The 18,954-nt window shown below is 38.7% G+C and overlaps 1 pseudogene; it reads left to right on the top strand.

Moving 5' to 3' along the window:
- The window catches only part of LOC122064213, a 50,099-nt pseudogene extending 31,938 nt beyond the window's left edge, over positions 1 to 18,161 (top strand).
- The last annotated feature ends 793 nt before the right edge of the window (positions 18,162 to 18,954 follow it).

Raw genomic sequence — 18,954 nt, 5'->3', positions numbered from 1 at the left:
GGCGTTGATGCGGTCTAGAGATGGTAAGGCAGTGCTCCGCCTTATGTGAAGTGGCGCCTTATGGGTTTTTTTTTTAAACACATTTTAAAATTACTTGATGAAGATTCCAAATATAGATTTTTTATTGGTAGGTGTATGGTTTTGTTAGCACTTAAGATGTATGGGATCAACTTTACTCCACCAAAAATAACCAAAATAAACAAAACAAAAACACGATTCACAAACAGGGTTTGGATTTTGTCAAGGGTTTTAAAAAAGGGCTTTGAGAAGGAATCAAGGAACAAAGAAGAACCACTGATCTGGGCGACCATTTTGCTCCAGCAGCGGTGAGCTTGCTTCGGCAGTGATGAGCTTCATTCTTCTTTGACAGGAGTAGAAATATAGTGGATGACCTTAGGGCTTAGGCACTCATTTTGGCATCATAGAGGTAAGTATAATAAATACCTGTATTTTTTATGTCTTCTTTTCTTTATATTTATAATTTTGTTTCATAATTATGTATTTATATTATATGTTAATATGATTGATGATTGATGATTGATGATTGATGAAGATGAACTTAGATTATTCACTTTATTGATTTGTTTTCTTAACGAATATCTTACATTGGTATAAATATGATCCTTTAATATTTATGTAACATATGAGTAATAGGATTCAACTAGGATTTGAGTCAAATAGATAGGTTTTATAAAAAAATTACACAGGAACGCTTAGTCAATAAGGCGACGCTTTATGCCCGCCTTATCGCTAAGGCGCTCCGAAAGACCCTCAAACGCCTCTGTCGCCTTACCGCCTTAAAAACTATGCTCTCACCTTAGCTACTATTATGGAGATGCTATAGAATATGAGAGTTGAACTGAAGGCTGAACAATAAGCTCTTGGTGAAAGGTTGTTAGCTGTGGAGACCCAACCACAACAGCCTACCCGTGATTCTCATACACCACCTGAGGTGAAGCTCCATTGAATGTAACTGCTCAGTTGGCTAATAGGAGACCTATCCCTAATCTGAGAGCACCATAGAGGGTTCCTGTAGAGAAACCTACTTTTGAAGAACACATAAGGGGATACTTTGAGACTGAACGTCCTGCACATCAGTGATACTCAAGAGATTCATAGAAGGTTAAGCTTGATTTGAAGGAGTTTGATGGTAAACATGACCCCCAATTATTCTATAATTGCGTAGCTGCTTTGGATGACTATTTTGACTACTATGACCTCCCTGGGGAACGGAAGATGAAACTAGCTCGTGCTAAGCTAGTTGAGGCTGCTCGTGATTGGTGGAGAACCTATGAGTAAGAGTTGGAAGACCATGGTAGAGAGCCTACTACTTGGGAGAAGATGTAGCTTGACCTATCTGATGAATATTTGCCATGTAATTTCAGAGCTCGTATACAAGACCAGCTGAATTCTCTTCATCAGGGAAATATGACTGTGGTGGAGTATATGAACAGGTTTGATGCACTTTATTCTCGCACAGGCATAAGGGAGAATGAGAGGCAACTATTATCTCGGTTTCGATTGGGATTGCGAGCTGAAATCAATAGGGGAATTGGCATTGTTGGTGTGTAATCAGTGAGAGATTGCTTTAACAAGGCATTACGAGCAGAGGAGCTCATAACACAGGAAGGTAGAAGGTTTGGTTTTCAAGTTGGGAGGTCAAAAAAAAATTTCTAGCCACTAAATCTGATAGTTCAGCACCCCCAAAGGCCACCTTTCCTTCACGGGCTAATTATAAAGGGAAGGCACCTATGATAGGCAACAACAAGGTATAATGTTTTCATTGCCAAATGGTAGGACACTTTGCTAAGTCTTGCCCACATAAGCAGAGGGTTAATGCAGTGGCTGAAATTGAAGACCCAATGGGGAAGATGAGTCATCTCTTTATCCATACCCTATGGAAAACGATGATGATGATGATGGTAGGTATGACTATGACCAAGAAGATACTAATGATGGTGGCACTTATGGCATTTATGTGGTTAGGTAATGCCTTGGTTGCTGAAACCATGGAAGAAGATTCCACTGAAAGATACTACATTGAAGAAAGCATAGTAGACAAGACTAAAGCTGTGGAAGATGAGGTAGTGATTGAGAGAACTCCACAACAAGTCTTTAAGATTCATGATGAAAATGAAGAGTTTGTTCCAATCCTTGATGAGAAGGTTACCAACATTGATGACTCTATGCACACAACATTCACAGTTGATATTGATTCAGAGGTTGAGCATATAGAGTTTGTTATGCCATCATGATTCTTTGAAGTGAAAGCTCCACGTCTTGATGACTACCTTCCAAAAGTCTACAAGCAACCTGAATTCTGTTTGGGAACGGTTACGGTTACTATTCACATGTTATTCTCACCTCATCACTGCAAAATTCGAGGACGGATTTTTTCAAGATGGGTAGAGTTGATGCAGATTAATAACCAAAATAGGCTTGTTTTATTAGGAATAAGCCTAGGGTTGTGTTGTATATGTGTTGGGCCTTCAGTCCATGTGGTTTGGAGTGTTTTTGGCCACTTTTATGGGTCTAAAAGAGGGGCTCTAAGATTGAGTACGGGATTACTGACTTGTTTCCTTTTTTCATTAGTTTCATTTTTAGTTGGGCTTTGATGGGGTTGTTTAGTTTCTAATTTTAGTACCTAGTTAGTTTCTAATTTCTTATTTCCTAGTTTCTATTTTTAATTTTAGTAACTAGAGGTCTTGTGTTTATTTAGTTTCCTATTTCAGTTTTTGGAAACTAAATGTAGTTTTTATTTCTTGTAATCCCCCCATCATTATTATAAATAAAGGAGAAGACTCCCATTAAGCCCCACGAATTTTATGAACAAAAAAAGATGCTGCTGTGTTTCTCCTCTGTGAGGTTTCTTTGTGTTTGATCAAAGAGAAGGGTTTGGTGTGTGATCCATTCGACTCCTTACGGCATGAAGTCCAGGAGGTTTTCTTCAAGCTTTCTTATTTCTTTCAAGTTTGTTTTCAAGGTTCTACTGCTGTCCCAACAATCAGGTATTTATATTTCTAATTCTGCCCAGAATTTCCTGAAAACAGAGCAATTGGCCTCCTCTGGAAAAACCAGTTCCAGCCATGAGTTGGCTCTAAAATCTTGGTTGATTGTCCCTCTTTACCCCCGTTAAGGATCGACCATGATTATGGCTGTTTCTGATCAGCCAATCTGAACTTATTGAAAATCACCCAATCTTTGTCTTTTAGTGGTCTGTTGTGTCCAGAACTGAGACCAATTGGTGTGATTGAAGTTTTACTGTTGTCTTAGACTTTGGTTCATTGTTTACTGTTGATTTGAACCTATCTGAGCTATCTGAAGTCCCTGTTTATAAATATCTGATTAATACTGTTCTGTCCTAATCGATGCTGGTGGTTTAGATCGATTGGCTGCTGATTTGTTACTGTTCTGTTGGACTGATTATTGCTGGTGTATTTGGGTACTTGGTTGTTCTTTGTTTTAAAAGTTCCTACAGTTTGGGTCTAGTTTGAGTTTTCAAATCTAATCCTACATTACCACTTCATCCTATGTGAGGCTTCAACCATGATAGGTAATGTTGAAGTCCATTTAGAATATAACAATCAACCAAACTAGTTTTAAAGGAATCTGTGGGAAGAAAAACAGCATATAACCTTCATATCGTTCACATGAAGAAAACGAGTATATAACCTTTTTCAGTAGTACTAGACTAGAAGTTGCATGAGTTAATATTTCTGATCAGTTCAAGGTAGATTCCATTACTAGAAGCTTTGCTTGCATTGCTTCCCATACACCTTTCTTTTCTTTCCTGAGACCAAAAAAAACATTAGGATGAAAAGAAAGGGGAGAAAGAGATGAGAGTGCTGATAACTACAATAGGATCATACTCTCCACAGTCCAAATTGAACCCCATTAGCAAGAGGAGATGGGATTTTGGGTATGTCGTTACACAAATTGCAGATGGAAACCTAACTTCGTTCCTCTAGTAAGAGATTTAAAAAACATTGTTAATTATTCCTGCAAAATCGGAGAGAGTTTCCAGAGAAAAAAAAAAAAATGAAACTTAAGTTTCAAATTTCCAGCTTCAAAATAACCACAGAAGTAGGATAGATGCAGAGACCATGAACTTGAGAGGTTTGGTTCAGCAAAATCATGTGGTTAAAAAAAAATATATATTAGGGTTCTTGCGAGGAAAAAATATTAGGGTTCTTGCGAGGAAGGAGGCGCAGAGAACGCAGCCAAAAGAAATAGAGAGAGAGAGAGAGAGAGAGAGTCACCAAAGCAAGCGGTTTGGCAGAGAAGACGATTTGCTGCGATGGAGGAGGTGGTTCTACAATCTTTGCTGGGTTCTTTTATCGGGTTTGTTAGGAACGCTTTTTAATTGAGAGACAGAGATCCTTGCGAGGTTGAAGATGAGCAGAGGCCCCTTTCTTCTGTCAAGTGTGGAAGGAGATAGGAAAAAAAAAAAAAACATGTACAACTCTTTGTTTTTTTCTCCCTTTTTTGTTTGAAATGAAACATTTTGGATTTGCAAAAACATGGTTTGACATTTTTTGCAGAAGGGGTTTCATATTTTTTTTTTCCCGGTTCGTTTCATTAAAAATTGAAAACAAACAGTCACCAAACAGAAGATTCCTTTTTTTTGTTCCCATAAACAAAAAATGGCAGAAACTTTTTATTAGAGTGATACCAAAAGCTGCCTGATTTTTGGGTTCTGTTGTAGTGAAGACTTACTATTATGGGTAGAACTTTAGTGTTTCCAAGCAAAATATGTGATCTTATCGTTTTTATTCATTTTGCTTCATGTTCCAACTATCTTTGTAGGATTTCTTTGAGGATGTAGGACCGCTTCTGAGTATGCAGTTGGGAGGTCAAACATTGGAAGGCCTGTTCCAAGTGTTCAACTCATACATCAACCTGCTTATAAAAGCATTGCCAGGTTCGATGGAAGAAGAAGGAAACATGGAAGGTTCTAATAAGATTGTTCGGATTGCTGAAACTGAAGCACAACAGATTGCTTTGCTGGCAAATGCATCTTTATTAGCAGATGAGCTGCTCCCACGTGCAGTCATGAAGCTTTCCCCAGTGAACCAGGGTGTTGTCAAGGATGATCCTCGTAAAAGGGTTTCTGACAGACAAAACCGTCATCCTGAACAAAGAGAGTGGAAGAGGCGTCTTCAGCGGTCTGTTGATAGATTAAAAGATAGTTTCTGTCGACAGCATGCACTTGATCTCATTTTCACGGAAGATGGTGATACTTATCTTAGTGCAGATATGTACATAAATATGGATGGAAATGTGGATTTGTCGGAGTGGTTTCCATCTCCAATATTTCAGGTATTTCAGTATTTTATTTTGGTTCTTTTCCTACTATGATCTACCATTTTCTTGTGTGCCTTGTGTTTAAAGTCTTTGTCTCTTCCCTTTTCCTTTCTCCGGATAAGCCAAATGAAATGCATGCGTGAGTTAGAACATGTTCTCAATTAAATGTTGGTGCATATTGGGGGAGCACATATAATGATTTTCATTTTCACTTCCCTCTCTATCTTTCCAAGTCTTGCCAGTGTGATATTTTATCTTAATCTTATGTACTTCATTAATCTCTGCAATAGTGGGTAACTTTAATTGACAAGAAAATGATAGATTCAAGGAATTAATCTCTGCAATAGTGGGTAACTTTAATTGACAAGAAATATGATAGATTCTGGGTGCCAAATAATTTAAGTTTGACATTCGTACTATATACAATTTTCAAATATAATTTTTGAGGGAGAAAGAGTGAAGAAGCAAAAGAAAGAAAAAGAAATTGCTTCCTACAGGTCCTTACTGAGAGTTCAATCTTTAGAGTGCCACTTCGCAGGTTTGCATGAAAGAGCTAAAGAAACCTCATGAATCTTGTACAGATCGGAAGAGAAAATAATCACTGGCTTTGCTTTCTCTTACCTCTTTGCTCAACATTGTTTGATTAGGCTGGCCAAGGCCACCAAACTTCCAATAGCACATGATCTTCTTTAAGCTTATGGGTGTGTCCATCCTAAAAGAAGGATAATTGCCAGCAAAAGTTTCTTCAGCAGAATGCAAATGAAAGTGGTTGACTGACCATCTATCTGCTGGAAAAGGCTGCCAATGAGGTGATTAAACCACCAAAATCTTATGAAGCAATGCAATTCATTAAGCAGGCATGAGTCCTAGAATCCTTAAATTAGCCTGCAGATGTATCCACCAAACATACTAGTAGAAAAAATCACTTGACCGCATATAAGAATAATTTTTAAAAGAAAACCCACAAACATTACTTGCATCAAGAATAACACTGCTATTCGCTCCCTGCAGTCGAGCTGTTCTATGACCACTCTATCCCGGTGGTTGAGCTGATCAACCAGAAATGAATATAAGTTTGTGAGAATTTCCACAAGCTCAGGTCCAGTCCAAACTTTAGAGAGTTACACCTTACCCAAGGCTTTTTTGAAAATTAATGGTATCCAGGCAAATGGGTCACCGAGAAATTACAAAAATTGCTCCAAGTCACTGCTAATGAACAATAACATCATAGTGTGAAACTGAATTTTGATCAAACAATTCACAACCAATCAACAAGTTCTTGTACCTTTGAATCGTCTCTGATGGAGAATTTTTAATCATCAAAATTTCAGACCTAACTTCCTGATATGATATGTACGGTATAGTAGCCAGAAATGAACTTCCTGAACAACCATAGTTGTCAAGGTGATCGCATAGGCATTTAGGCTACTTGGTTGCATTGGTCACCTTGGTTGCCTTTGTTGCTATCGCTATGCGTCCAGGTCCCTCCAATGCCTTGGGTCACCTAGACACTGAAAACTATGTCAACAACCCATATATGATCCAACAGCCTTAAAACAATTCTCATGACTGACATCCTAACTAGAATTTGCAGATTTCCACTGGAGATCATAAAATAATGATCAAACCTGGGAACTGCACATGTATAACCAGAGAAAGTGTCAATGTCCACCTGGGCGTCATTGAAAACCATGTGTGGAGGCATGTATGGGGCTACTTTGGGATGGGTGTAAAAGAAACAGATTCGAATTAGATACACCAATATCTGAATCCTACTGATTAACATATCTACTATCCAAATTGCATCTGATATCTGATTGATATTTTGTTTGAGCATATGAATTCACATCCTCTAAGAATTAGTATATCTGATTTGAATCCAATAATATTTCAATTGAATGTTTTAAAATACAATAAAAATAAGATATAATTGATTTAACTTCATTACACCCTTTCTGTCAAAGCCTATCATGGTTCCTCCCCTGAGGTTAACACCTCACTACCATCGGTCATAGTCCTGCAAGGACTGATGATAGTAACCACTCCTCCGATCTCTTTTCTATTGAAGCCTGTTATGGTTCTTTTTGCTTGTCCCTTGATCAGTCGCCATTACCTGGTAGGTCCCACAGTTTGCTTGATGAGGCAACCAACAGATTCCCCTCCCACTGCTCCTTTATCTTTGTCCTTATCTTCTCCGCCACCCCCTTTCCCTGTTCCCAAAATTCTATTTCCCAAACCTGTGTTGCCACCTCACCTCTCTTCCTCTCCGCCTCTCCCCTTCGGGTGGGGCCTAGTTGAGACCAAGGTTCAAAATATCAGGTTTCGACCCTTGGGGAGACAAAAATTTCATTAGAAATCTGAGAAATTTCAAGGAAATCAGGGAAATTTTCCCATTTGGTGGAAAATTTGGTTTCAACCCCCAAAATGTTTTTTTTTTTTTTTTGCCTGATTTTTTGTGTATGTCCTACTTTAGATATTTCTAACCCATTCATATAATTAGTTTCATGGAAAAAACACCTAAAGTCATACTTGTGGTGTTGACCAAAGTTTTCTAATGTACGTTGAGTCGTTGACTAAAACTATACTACATAAGTAAATATATGAGTTACTAACTAAAAATGTGAAATACATGATTAAAAGTTTAAAACAAAGAAAACATAATGTAAATGATTCAAAATAAATAATAATATTACATAACTGTGAGACCATAGTTGTCAAGGCATGCCCGAGGCGTCGCCAAGGAGACGACTTGGTGTCCAGACGGTTTGCTTGGGGCCTAGGCGATAGTCACTTTGTTGCACTGCATGTTGCCTTGTGTTTTGGTACTTATTTATGTGAAATATCAGTTAAGTAACATTTCTTAAGATATTATTTGTAAATAAGCAAATACCCCTTATTTGAATCCAATAAAAATAGTTTAAAAATCAAATTCCAAAAGGATAAAAAGTCAACCCCCTAATCCAAGAACAAAAACTGGATTTTGGTTATAGGGGTGATTTTCAACTTTTAAATGCTGGAGTTTTTCTCAATTATGAAATTTTTATAAATCCTATCATGTTAAAACATTGCTAAAAACCAAAAGTCCGGTAAAATAATCTTTTGTTTTGATATCCATAAAATTATTTTCATTCAGGAGATTTAACAACACTCGCGCACTTTAAAATAAGTTTAACCAAAGCATAACTTTATCATTACAACTAAGATTTAAGTAATTTTAGACTTGTCGTTGGTTTTATGTTATACCTAATACAAAAAGTCTCATGTAAAAATAAAATCATTTGACCAGTCAAACTTACTATAGAACATGAGTATTTCTCTAGATGTTATTTTTTATAACTTAATGTGACTTAATGTTAATTTTTTATGATTTGATGTGGCTAAATGTTGATTTTTAATGACTTAATGTGGCTTAAAGTTGATTTTTTATGATACAAGATATATATAGCTTACTAAATAATGTTACAAAATAGGGAAAATAACAAATAGCACTTGGTCGCCTTATTCGCCACGCCTTTTCGCCAAAGCGCTTAGGCAGCCCTCCACCGCCTTGGTTCGCCTTGGCGTCGTGGCAACTATGCTTAAGTCTCAACAGTCGATTCCAAGTAGAGTGGCCAAGTATATTCTATAAAAAAAAAATGATTTTTGGGGAAGATGGGATTTACCTTTTTGGTCCAACTCCCTTCCTTAGGTAGATTTACTATAAATGTGTAAGATCCAACTTAGAATGAAGATTTGATAGCACAAGGGAAAAATCACGAGTCTTTTTCCAAGTTTCCCACTTCACAGAGAAGAAATATGGGCAGAGGGTCGAAATTAAATAAGAAGGCTTGGTTTCGCATTTAAGAAAAGGTTTCATAAAGATTAGTTCAACCCAAAGGGTCAAACCCATTGGTCCACTCGAAAAGTTTCACATTATGTGGGAATTTTGGTCGATACTGGTCAAAACCAATGACTTTTAAAAGTCACATGGTATTTGGTATCGGAGTCATGGGATACCGTAGAAATGTGGAAAATTTCGATGGTATCCGTCGGAACCTTGAACCATGGTTGAGACGAAGTTCTTCCATTCAAAACCCTTCACCCCTCTAATCATCCCACTTCCTTACTGGCCTAATGTCCCACCCCAACCTGTCACAACCTAACCCTCAATCCTTTGGGTAAGCTTTTGGGCCCCTCATTCGCCCATCCCATCATCTCTAGGCTAGGTCATGTGGCTCCCTTCTCTGAGGCCAACTCCCCTCTTGGGTTTGGTCTTCTTTATACCCCCCATAGATAAGTCCACCACATATAGGCCCCTGCAATTCCCTCTCTCCACGGTGGACCTAGATCCAAGTTTGACCCACCCAACCCAAAACTCTTTTTCACCCTTATCTGCCTATCACTTGAGCTCCTTCTCCTTACTTCCCCCTCCCCAGACTTCGTTGGGGCTGCTCCCTCGCTCCTCACCTCCACTCTCTAGCCCTCCCCTCTTTTGTCAACCCCTGTCCCAACCTTTGTGCTTATTGTTGCTGCCTCCATAGCAACCCATCCATTCCTCAACAGTCCTTAATCAGGCGCTGCTCTATGGGGCTCGTTCTATACCCCTCCTATACTTCCAAATGATCGAAGGCAACAACAAAAACAACAAACGTAGTCTTATCCCAACTTAATGGGTCGGCTACAAGGATCCGTGCAAAACAAAGTAGAGAAAACTAAGGTCCAAATAGAAATGGCAAAATAAAGAAAAGAAGAAAATAGGAACTGATAAAGAGGAATAGAGAGATGAAAGTAAGAGTATAGAGGTACAACCCAACTAGGTTGGAGAAATTCAGCTAAGTGGGGTCGGCAACATGGATCCTTGCCCTCCAATAGGCTTTATTTGAGGTCATACTTGGGACAAGACCTAGACTATGCATGCCTCACAACTTCTATTAAGGTCATTTTAGGCTGCTCTGGTTCTTTTAGTTCTTTAAATCATTATCATATCACTCCTCTTTATTGGGGCATCCCTAGACCTCCGTGGAACATGACCATACCACCTCAAACGACTCTCTCGGAGCTTGTCATTAATCAAGGCCACTCCCAAATCAGCTTTAATACGTTCATTCTTTACTTTATCCTTCCTAGTTTTGCCGCACATCCATCGTAGCATCCTCATCTCTGTTACACATAACTTCTTTATATGATACTTCTTTACTGCCCAACACTCCACCCCATACATTATAGCCAGTCGTACAACCAAATGATCTAAGGCACTATTTGGAATACACGTGGCCTCAACTCCCCATCCAAACAGGTAGAGGTGCATTCTTGTATCAATCTCCACTATTCTGTTTTTTGTTTCCTTATTGAAACTTGAGTGAAGTATTGCCTCCCCGATTGCCCCATCATGGTCCCTTTGCTCCAACTTCGCACTACCCAAATGGCTGTCTCTAGTTCCTTTGGGATGCCACCAAAATTCAAATTTTGTTATTGTCCTCCCAAATATTACACCTTAAGATTTCTAATAGCTAAGGGAACTCCTCTTTCCTATTCACTACTACTTATACATTTAATTGTCCCTCTAAGAGAGTCTTTCTGAAGATCTTCATTGCACTGCCTTGTAGGTTTGGTCCCCTTGCCTATGGATTGGGCGGTGATTTCAATGTCGTCCAATATGGTCATGAAAAACAGGGAGGTGTTCAGCTGGATGTTTCCTCTATTGATGCCTTCAATGAGTACTTTGATGACATAGGCATGAATGATTTGAGATGGTCTAGAATGAAATTTACTTAGCACAATAGATGATGTGGTGACTCAAGGATGGCTTGCAAGCTTGATATGATCCTGGTTAATGAGGGTTGGCTATGCTCCTTTCCCTCCTCCCATGCTACCTTTGACGTTCCCGACATCTCCAATCATATAACTTCATCTCCATTATTATCCAGCCTTACATCTCCTTCGGCCCCAAACTTTCAAATTTTGACATATGGTTCTCTCACCCAGATTTCCTCAGCATCGTTAGAAACGCGTAGGCCAAGCCAGTCCATGTGCATTCAATCCCCCTTATTGCCTTTGCTGCAAGCTTTGGGATGTTAAGAGTTCCCCAAATCTTGGAATTTGTCCTCTTCTAGGAACATTTCTTCCATAGTTTCTGATTGCAAAGATAAGCTTTTTGATATTTAGTTGAGGCTCCAATTTGATGTCCACAATGTCTCCCTTGCTGAGGTGGAAAAATCAATCTCATTGCATCTCCTTGCCCTGCTTTCTCTAAAGAAAAGTTTCTTAAAGCAAAAATATTGAGTCAAATGGTTGGGATTTGGGAAATCCAACTTTGCTTCCATAGTCTATAAAAGTCAGAACAAATGTTAACTCCATCCCCATGTTTTGGCTAGAGACGGTTCCTCTCTCCATAAAGTTGATGATGCTAAGGCAGTGGTAGTTGATTGCATCATGGGGATCTTCCGACCCCCTTCTTTTTCCTCTAATGATCCTATCCCTGATGGTCTACATAATAAATTCATAATAGCTCCCTCATTGGTAAACTCCAGTCTATCCCCTCTGAGGAAGATATTCTTGTTTTGTCCACTCTCACTAGGCTAATAGAGTCTCTAGCCTAGATGGCTTCAGTATGGAATTATTCTCCTCCTCTAGGGGCATTATTAAAGAGGATTTCATTAATGTTCTGTAGAGTTTCTTCGTCAACCCCAGCTAGATCAAAGCCATCAACTACTCCTCTCTGCATCATCCCTAAAAAAGTGGGTTCCTTCTCTATGTCTAACTTTGGGCCAATCTCCCTGTGCAATAACTTGTATAAGTTCATTGCCAAAGTGTTTCTCAATAGGCTTCAAATGATGGTCGATTCTCCAGTTAGTGCTGGCCAAAGGCCTTTTGTTTCTAGCAAAAGTATCTCTGATAACGCCCCCCTCTACAATGAGCTTGTTAGAGGCTTCTATAGGAAATATCATTCCCTTTGCCGCCCTCATGAAGATTGACATCCACAAAGCCTTTGATTCCTTAAGGTAGGATTTCATTGTGATTAAGATGGCCTTTCCCCTAGTATTTGTCAATTGGATCTGCCACTGCATTTCCTCTCTGCAGTTTTTGGTGCTAATAATATGGTAGTCTTTCCAGTTACTTTGCCTCTTCTATTGGCATTTGTTAGGGGTGTCCCTTTCCCTATTCATCTTCTGCCTAGCCCTTGAAGTTCTATCTAGGAGTATCCAAACTAGGACGGACCAACAACTCGTTTCCCCAATGCCCAAGTGCAAAGCTCCTAAGCTATCCCACCTTGTCTTTGTTAACGATCTCATGACCTTCTCCAAACCGAATGTTCTTTTGATTGAATCCATTATGTCCTGTTTATGCCACTTTGAAGGGTTTTCGGGTCTTATTTGAAATCTTTTTTGTTCTTGATGAGGGTTTTTGATGTTGACAAGAATCTTTTGAAAGAGATGACTGGATTCTCCTTAAGCCGTCTTCTAGTCAAGTACTTGGGTTTACTTTTGATCCCCGCAAGGGTGACTGCTCATCATTCCACTCCTATTGTAGATTTCATGTCTAAAAAGCTCAAACTTTGGAAAGACAAGCTTCTCTCTTACTCCGGTTGCCTCGAATTGATCTGAGTTGTGCTCCAGTCCTCTTATATCTATTGGTCTGGTATTTTTGGTCTTCCTCAGTCCACAATTAAGGGGATGGAGTCCCTCATGTGTGCCTTCCTTTGAAAGGCTCATAATTTGTTAGATTCCTCCACCCTTTCAGCTGGGCCTCTGTCTTCCCGAGGATGAGAGGGGCCTTAGTTTTAGAAGGATAAAAAAGGTCAATTCTGTTGGTATTCTAAAATTTATCCGGAAGCTTGTTTTTTTGAAGGAAAGTATTTAGGTTGACTGGTCTATCTGGGTTGCTTTACAATGATTCGATTTGGACTGCTCCTTATTACTGATGCTTTTTTGGGTCTAGAGAAAGATCTTGAAGCTTAGACCTCTTGCTCTTGGGGCTGCTTAGCCTGCTACCTGCTAGGTTGATGATGGTGCCTCCACCAGCCTTTGGCTTGACTATTGGCACCCCATGGGTGTTATCCATGCAATTGGAGCAAGAGCCATATACAGTTCGGGATCTAGTAAGCAGTTTATGGTTGCAGATTTCATTCGGCATGATGATTTGGCCCCCTCCTTCAGCTCCCCTCTTGATTGCCATTTGGAATGCTCTACCAGAAGGCCCAAAGGTAGTGGAGATATTTTTGTATGGCTGCTTCTTCTTCCGGCCTATTCAGCTTTAAGTCAGCTTGGGACCTCATCCAGAGCTCATGGCTTTGTGCCTCTGTGGCTCAAATTAGTTTGCTTCGAGAGCCACATCCCTCCTCACAAGTTCAATGTTGGAGAGCCCTCTCCAACAACCTCCCAATTTAGTCCTTTCTCATTGATTGTCTGATTCTGGACTCCTCATCCTCATCCTACTGTCTTGGTGGGAATGTTCTTAAAGATACAGGCCACGTCTTCTTTGCTTGCCCCCTCTCCTCTTTGATTTGGAAAGGGTTTCTGGTCAAATGCTGGCCAAGGATACGCAGGATTCTCCCTTTCAAGAGGGAATGGATTGGGTTGATAGGTCCTTTGCTGGTAAGTCCATCTGTGGTACAGTGGGTAAGCTTGCATTCAGTGCTGCCATTCCCATATTTGTATGGATAGAAAACTCAGCATGGACCTCCAGTTCCAGATCTTTCTAGCAGATTTGGGATACCATCGTTTTTTATGTCAGAAGAGCGTTATCTACGGTCTCCTCTTGGTGTGTTGACTCCCCAGGGAATAGGCTTATTTTTGCTTCTTGGGGCCTTCCCTTTCCATTCTGCAGCTCTTCCCTCCCCTTGAGGGTTGGCTTCATTTTTCTTAGTTTTTCTATTTCTGTAATGCCTTTTCTTTTGCCCCTTATTCTTGGGGATTCTTTGTATTTCTCTTTCCTTTTAGTAATGAATGTCTGTTCACGCAATTTATATATAGGTATTATACAAATCTGTATTCGATTATCATTCAGATACCTTTTGAATTCATGTCCGGAATTACATTATCTGATAAATATCCAAATAGTGTTGTTTACTTTTTTTTTCCTGGGGTTAGGGGGAGAGAAGATATATTTCTGTGAAATCTTTTACCGTGGTTGTACATACAGATATTTTTGTGAGCCCCTATAGCAAGTAGTTGTATTTCTTGAAAGAAACCTGTGTCATTATTTCAATTTCCCAGTTATTGGATTTGCCTATAAAATCCATAGCATCCTCTCAGCCCCATCCAGAACTCCTGTTCAGTAAGTTATTCTAGCATCCTTTAATCTTATACAAACATTGATTGAGGTTTTGCGTTTGCCTATCCTAATTGGTTAGGATAAGGCTTAGTTGTGTTGTTTTCAATAGTTTTTTGGTTCCATAGTTTGCTTCTGATCTATTTCTAGCAACTGGGTTGCTTCTCATGCTTTATTTCAGAGTTCTTATTGGAGAAATGTCATTGTCACAATCAGGAACTTTTTTCAAAACTGAACAGTATAGCAAGCATAGCAGCAGATATGTTTGTCGGCAGGGAAAGGTTTGCAACACTTTTGTTGATGAGACTCACAGAGACTGTCATCTTATGGCTTTCAGATGACCAAAGTTTTTGGGATGATATTGAGGAAGGGCCCAGGCCTTTGGGTCCTCTTGGCCTCCAACAGGTCTGAATTTGATGTCCTTTACTTTCTTTGGTTTTGCATTAGTGAGTAAAACTACTCTTGACTTTTGGTGGATTTTTGTGCAGTTCTATCTTGATATGAAGTTTGTCATTTACTTTTCATCACAAGGGCGGTACTTATCTCGTAATTTGAATCAAGTTATTAATGATATCATATCTAGAGCCATGTCAGCTTTTGCTACAAATGGAATGGATCCATACAGGTGCGCTATTATTTACTACATTTTTGGCACTTACGACATATCAATTGTTGTCATCTTTACTTGGTTGTTTTGTCTTGTTAGTTGCATGAACAATACCACTTTCAGTTTACATTACTTCAGATAAGTCTATTCTTTATGCTTCAATACCTTGTACTAAGTTAGGGCTAAAGAAAAAAGTAACAACCAATATACAACATCTAATGCAATCCTTTTTCTACTCTAATTGCTCATATTGCTTCAGATATTCTGTATGAAGTTCATGGATTTGAAACTAGTTACTGCAATAATTTGTTTCACCATATGGTTGGCCTTGGAAAAAAAAAAATTCCTGCTAAATTGTATTGTCAATATTGAGAAACTACCTTCTCTTTGTAGTGCTCTAACTCATCATTCATTTCCTACAATCATTCCGTTTGATTTTCCTTTTGGACTGATTTGGGTTCACTGTCCTGGCATCTTACTATAAACAAGTAACAAACTGCTGTCTTAGAACATGTTAGTGGCAGAATGGGTCTTTGGCCTCTGTAGTCCCACTTTGTAAACCTATCATGGTTGCCTTGTTTTGCCGAATGAGAGGTGAACCTGTGTGTTAAGGTACCAGATAGTCTCTTTGTAAGCATAAAGGAGATGGGAACAATATGAAAAATGACGAACTGTTTTGGTAACAATTATTAGTGGGATCTACTTTATGCACTATTCTCATGAATTCAGCTTATCTATCATCATCTCTGTATGCTTTTCCTTGTATATTTGCTTGCCATACCATTTAAGATTTTTATTTTCTAAACCTGCTCTCCCAAATATTTTGATTAGATTCTCATAGCTGTCAACAATGTGCTATTATGTCTTCTATAATTTGTCACGTATTACTCATGTTCGATGTCACTTGCACATATTCAAATTAGATATTACTGTCTAGTATTGTTAGTGATTCCTTCACCAACAAGCAGTAGGGGTGCTTAAGATTTCTGTTGTCTTCTTGGTCTGATATGGTCTGTTTGAAGTTTTAAGTTGTGGGATACGAGATATCATTGTTGGGGTAGAAGCTTCTCTTGTTATTTGGTCTGTATGCTTTTCCTTCTTGTATATTTTCTTGTGATACCATTTATGATTTTTTCTTTCTAAACCTGCTCTCCCAACTATTTTGATTAATTTCTCATTGCCATCAACAATGTGCCATTATGTCATCTATAATTTGTCCCGTATGTCACTTGTACATATTCAAATAAGATATTACTGTAAACTTTCTTTGGAGTGGTGGGGGAGGAGGTTGGGGAGGGTAGGAAGCTTTGATTGACCACTAAATCAGCTGGTGAAGAAGGGGGAGGGAGGGATATCCTTTTTAGTTGCAAAGTGGATCATGTGAAGTGTGCTGTTGCCTGGTCTTGTATTTTGTTACTATTATTATTACTACTGCATTAGAGTGTCTTTCTTTGATTCATTTAGGATTAAATCATAATGGTTGAGAGCCCTTGGAAGCGAAATAATAGGGTCAATCATGGTCATAGCCCTCTGTAACCATACATCATGTTCAAACTTCAAAAACAGAAGAAACGAATAGGAATGACCTAACAATGGTATCATGTCATACAGTGCATGATTTTCTTGGGCCTCCACTCTTCGTCATATCAAAGATAGCCTCTAAAATCCTGTACACAAGCTTAGAGGAGACTGGAGCTGATGAGGGTTTCCTTTTGGAAAATAGGTTTACTTTTATATAGCTCTAAATGTTGTGAAGTGGCTACAGCAATCTTTTTTCCCCTCAAGATGATGGACTGCTTGTATATCATTTTAGTAGGTCCTGAGAGGTCGAGTGGGAGGACCTGGCCACCCTGAACTGCTGCGGAAAATGTACCCGAATCCATCTTGAAGAGGGGCAGTGCATCACAAGATGATGGACTGGTTATATATCATTTCTGTATGGCAAACATCTATTTGAGACTCGGAATCCTTTGATTGATTTTGATGGTTTTATCTGTTGCTGTACATGCAGAAATTGCACTTCTACGGGTTCAGAAGCTCTGTGGGGAATGTTTGACTGTGTATTCCCATGGGCATGAGCCTTCCAGTCCTATAGTCGCTCCTGGAAACATGGTTAATTCTTAAGATTTACTGTTGACTTAATATTCTTTATACCCTTCCATTTTGGAGGCTGTGAGAAGCAATTTCTATTTTAGGCAAGATATTAGATGTGTTTATTTTTCTTGTTGACTTTGCCCACTGTTAATACATCAAAGAATATTCTTTCTTTGTTGCAAGGTTTTTTGTTTTACTTTATTGTTGCTTTAATTTATATATTCAACTTTTACATCAGCTACTATTTCTAGTTAACTTACATGAAGCCTTTCTACAGCTACTATTTCTAGTTTACTCCTGCCACTTGAATATTTGGTTTTCTGGAAACTGACAATCTATAGTTTCTTTCAGTGAACTGCCTGAAGATAATTGGTTTATAGACATCTGTCAAGAAGCTGTAGAAAGGCTGACTGGAAAAGCAAAAACTATCAATGGAGATCGAGATCCTAACAGCCCCACTGCTTCTATCTCAGCACAATCTGTTTCATCTGCTAGGTCTCATGGGAGTTCCTAGTGTGCTGCCTTCACTCTTGTATAGTAGAGAGCAAAGAAAACCAGTCTAGGAGATTCTAATGGGCCACCTGGCTGTACTAATCAACCAGCATGTACTCACATACTGTCTGCTACTCCTGGTCTTTGTGGTGCTCAAATTCTTGTATAAATAGTAAGCATTTTATTCTTTTCCCCCCTTTTTTATGTTTCTATTCATTTTGATGTTCCTGCAAGATTCTTCATTTGTTTAGACTGATGCTGGCTTTGGTTGTAAGTTGAGAATTACTTCTTTCCAGTTTTGGGGAGTGTGTTGAAGTTTGTAAATGTTGATGAAGTTGTTGCTTAGTCCCGAGTCTTCCGACTCCAGATTGTACCATTATTTCATTACTTATATAAGGTTTTATTTTTATTTTTATTTTTATTTTTTTGTATGAAATTACTTTGATATAAGGTACTTCACCGTTCATCTAACAAAAATCACAAGGATGGAAATGTCTCGTTTGAATTTCATTCTTTTTTTAAAGATATCAAAGAGATTTTACTGAAAGGGAATGATAACTTGTAAAGCATAAGGCAGAAGAAGGAAAAAGGGTCTATGCCAAAATACCTCATTGGGGACTAAACAATAGGATTGGATTGGGATTTGGGACCAGTACAGATATTTCCTATGAGCCCCCCTCCCTAACCCAACTCATCACTAGTGAATCAGGAAGTTGCATATTCCAAGAGAAGGAAAAAAAATACCATCAGCGTCAACTGATCATTAGAAGGTCTACAAACAATTGGAAACTTAAATATTAATCTGGCAGTGTGTGGATGCTAACTATAATCTAGAAATTGAATGCCATGTCGAATATTGGTTCCAGTAAAGTGGTCAGGATCTACAATTTGAAGGGTAAAAAGAATTGCCTCTATAAGCTTTAAAACCAATAGGATGCTTTACTCATGCAATGTATCTCCATTCTATTTGTTTCTGGTAAGAGGTCTCTACAATTTCCTAATGACATTGGTTTAAGAAATCTTGGATGGGAGAAGTTGCATACAGGTTTCTCATTATATATATATATATATATATATAGTAAGAAAAAACACGTGCATGGCCAAACATTTTTATACACTAAACAAATGCACGGTCATCGTATTACAATCTCATACGGGGTTTTTTTTGAACAATCACTGGATAAATATTATTTTGAGTGGGGGGGGGG

This window comes from Macadamia integrifolia, unplaced genomic scaffold, assembly GCF_013358625.1.
Source record: "Macadamia integrifolia cultivar HAES 741 unplaced genomic scaffold, SCU_Mint_v3 scaffold1558, whole genome shotgun sequence".
In the NCBI taxonomy this organism is placed as follows: domain Eukaryota; kingdom Viridiplantae; phylum Streptophyta; class Magnoliopsida; order Proteales; family Proteaceae; genus Macadamia; species Macadamia integrifolia.
This window is presented reverse-complemented; position numbering and strand designations above follow the sequence as displayed.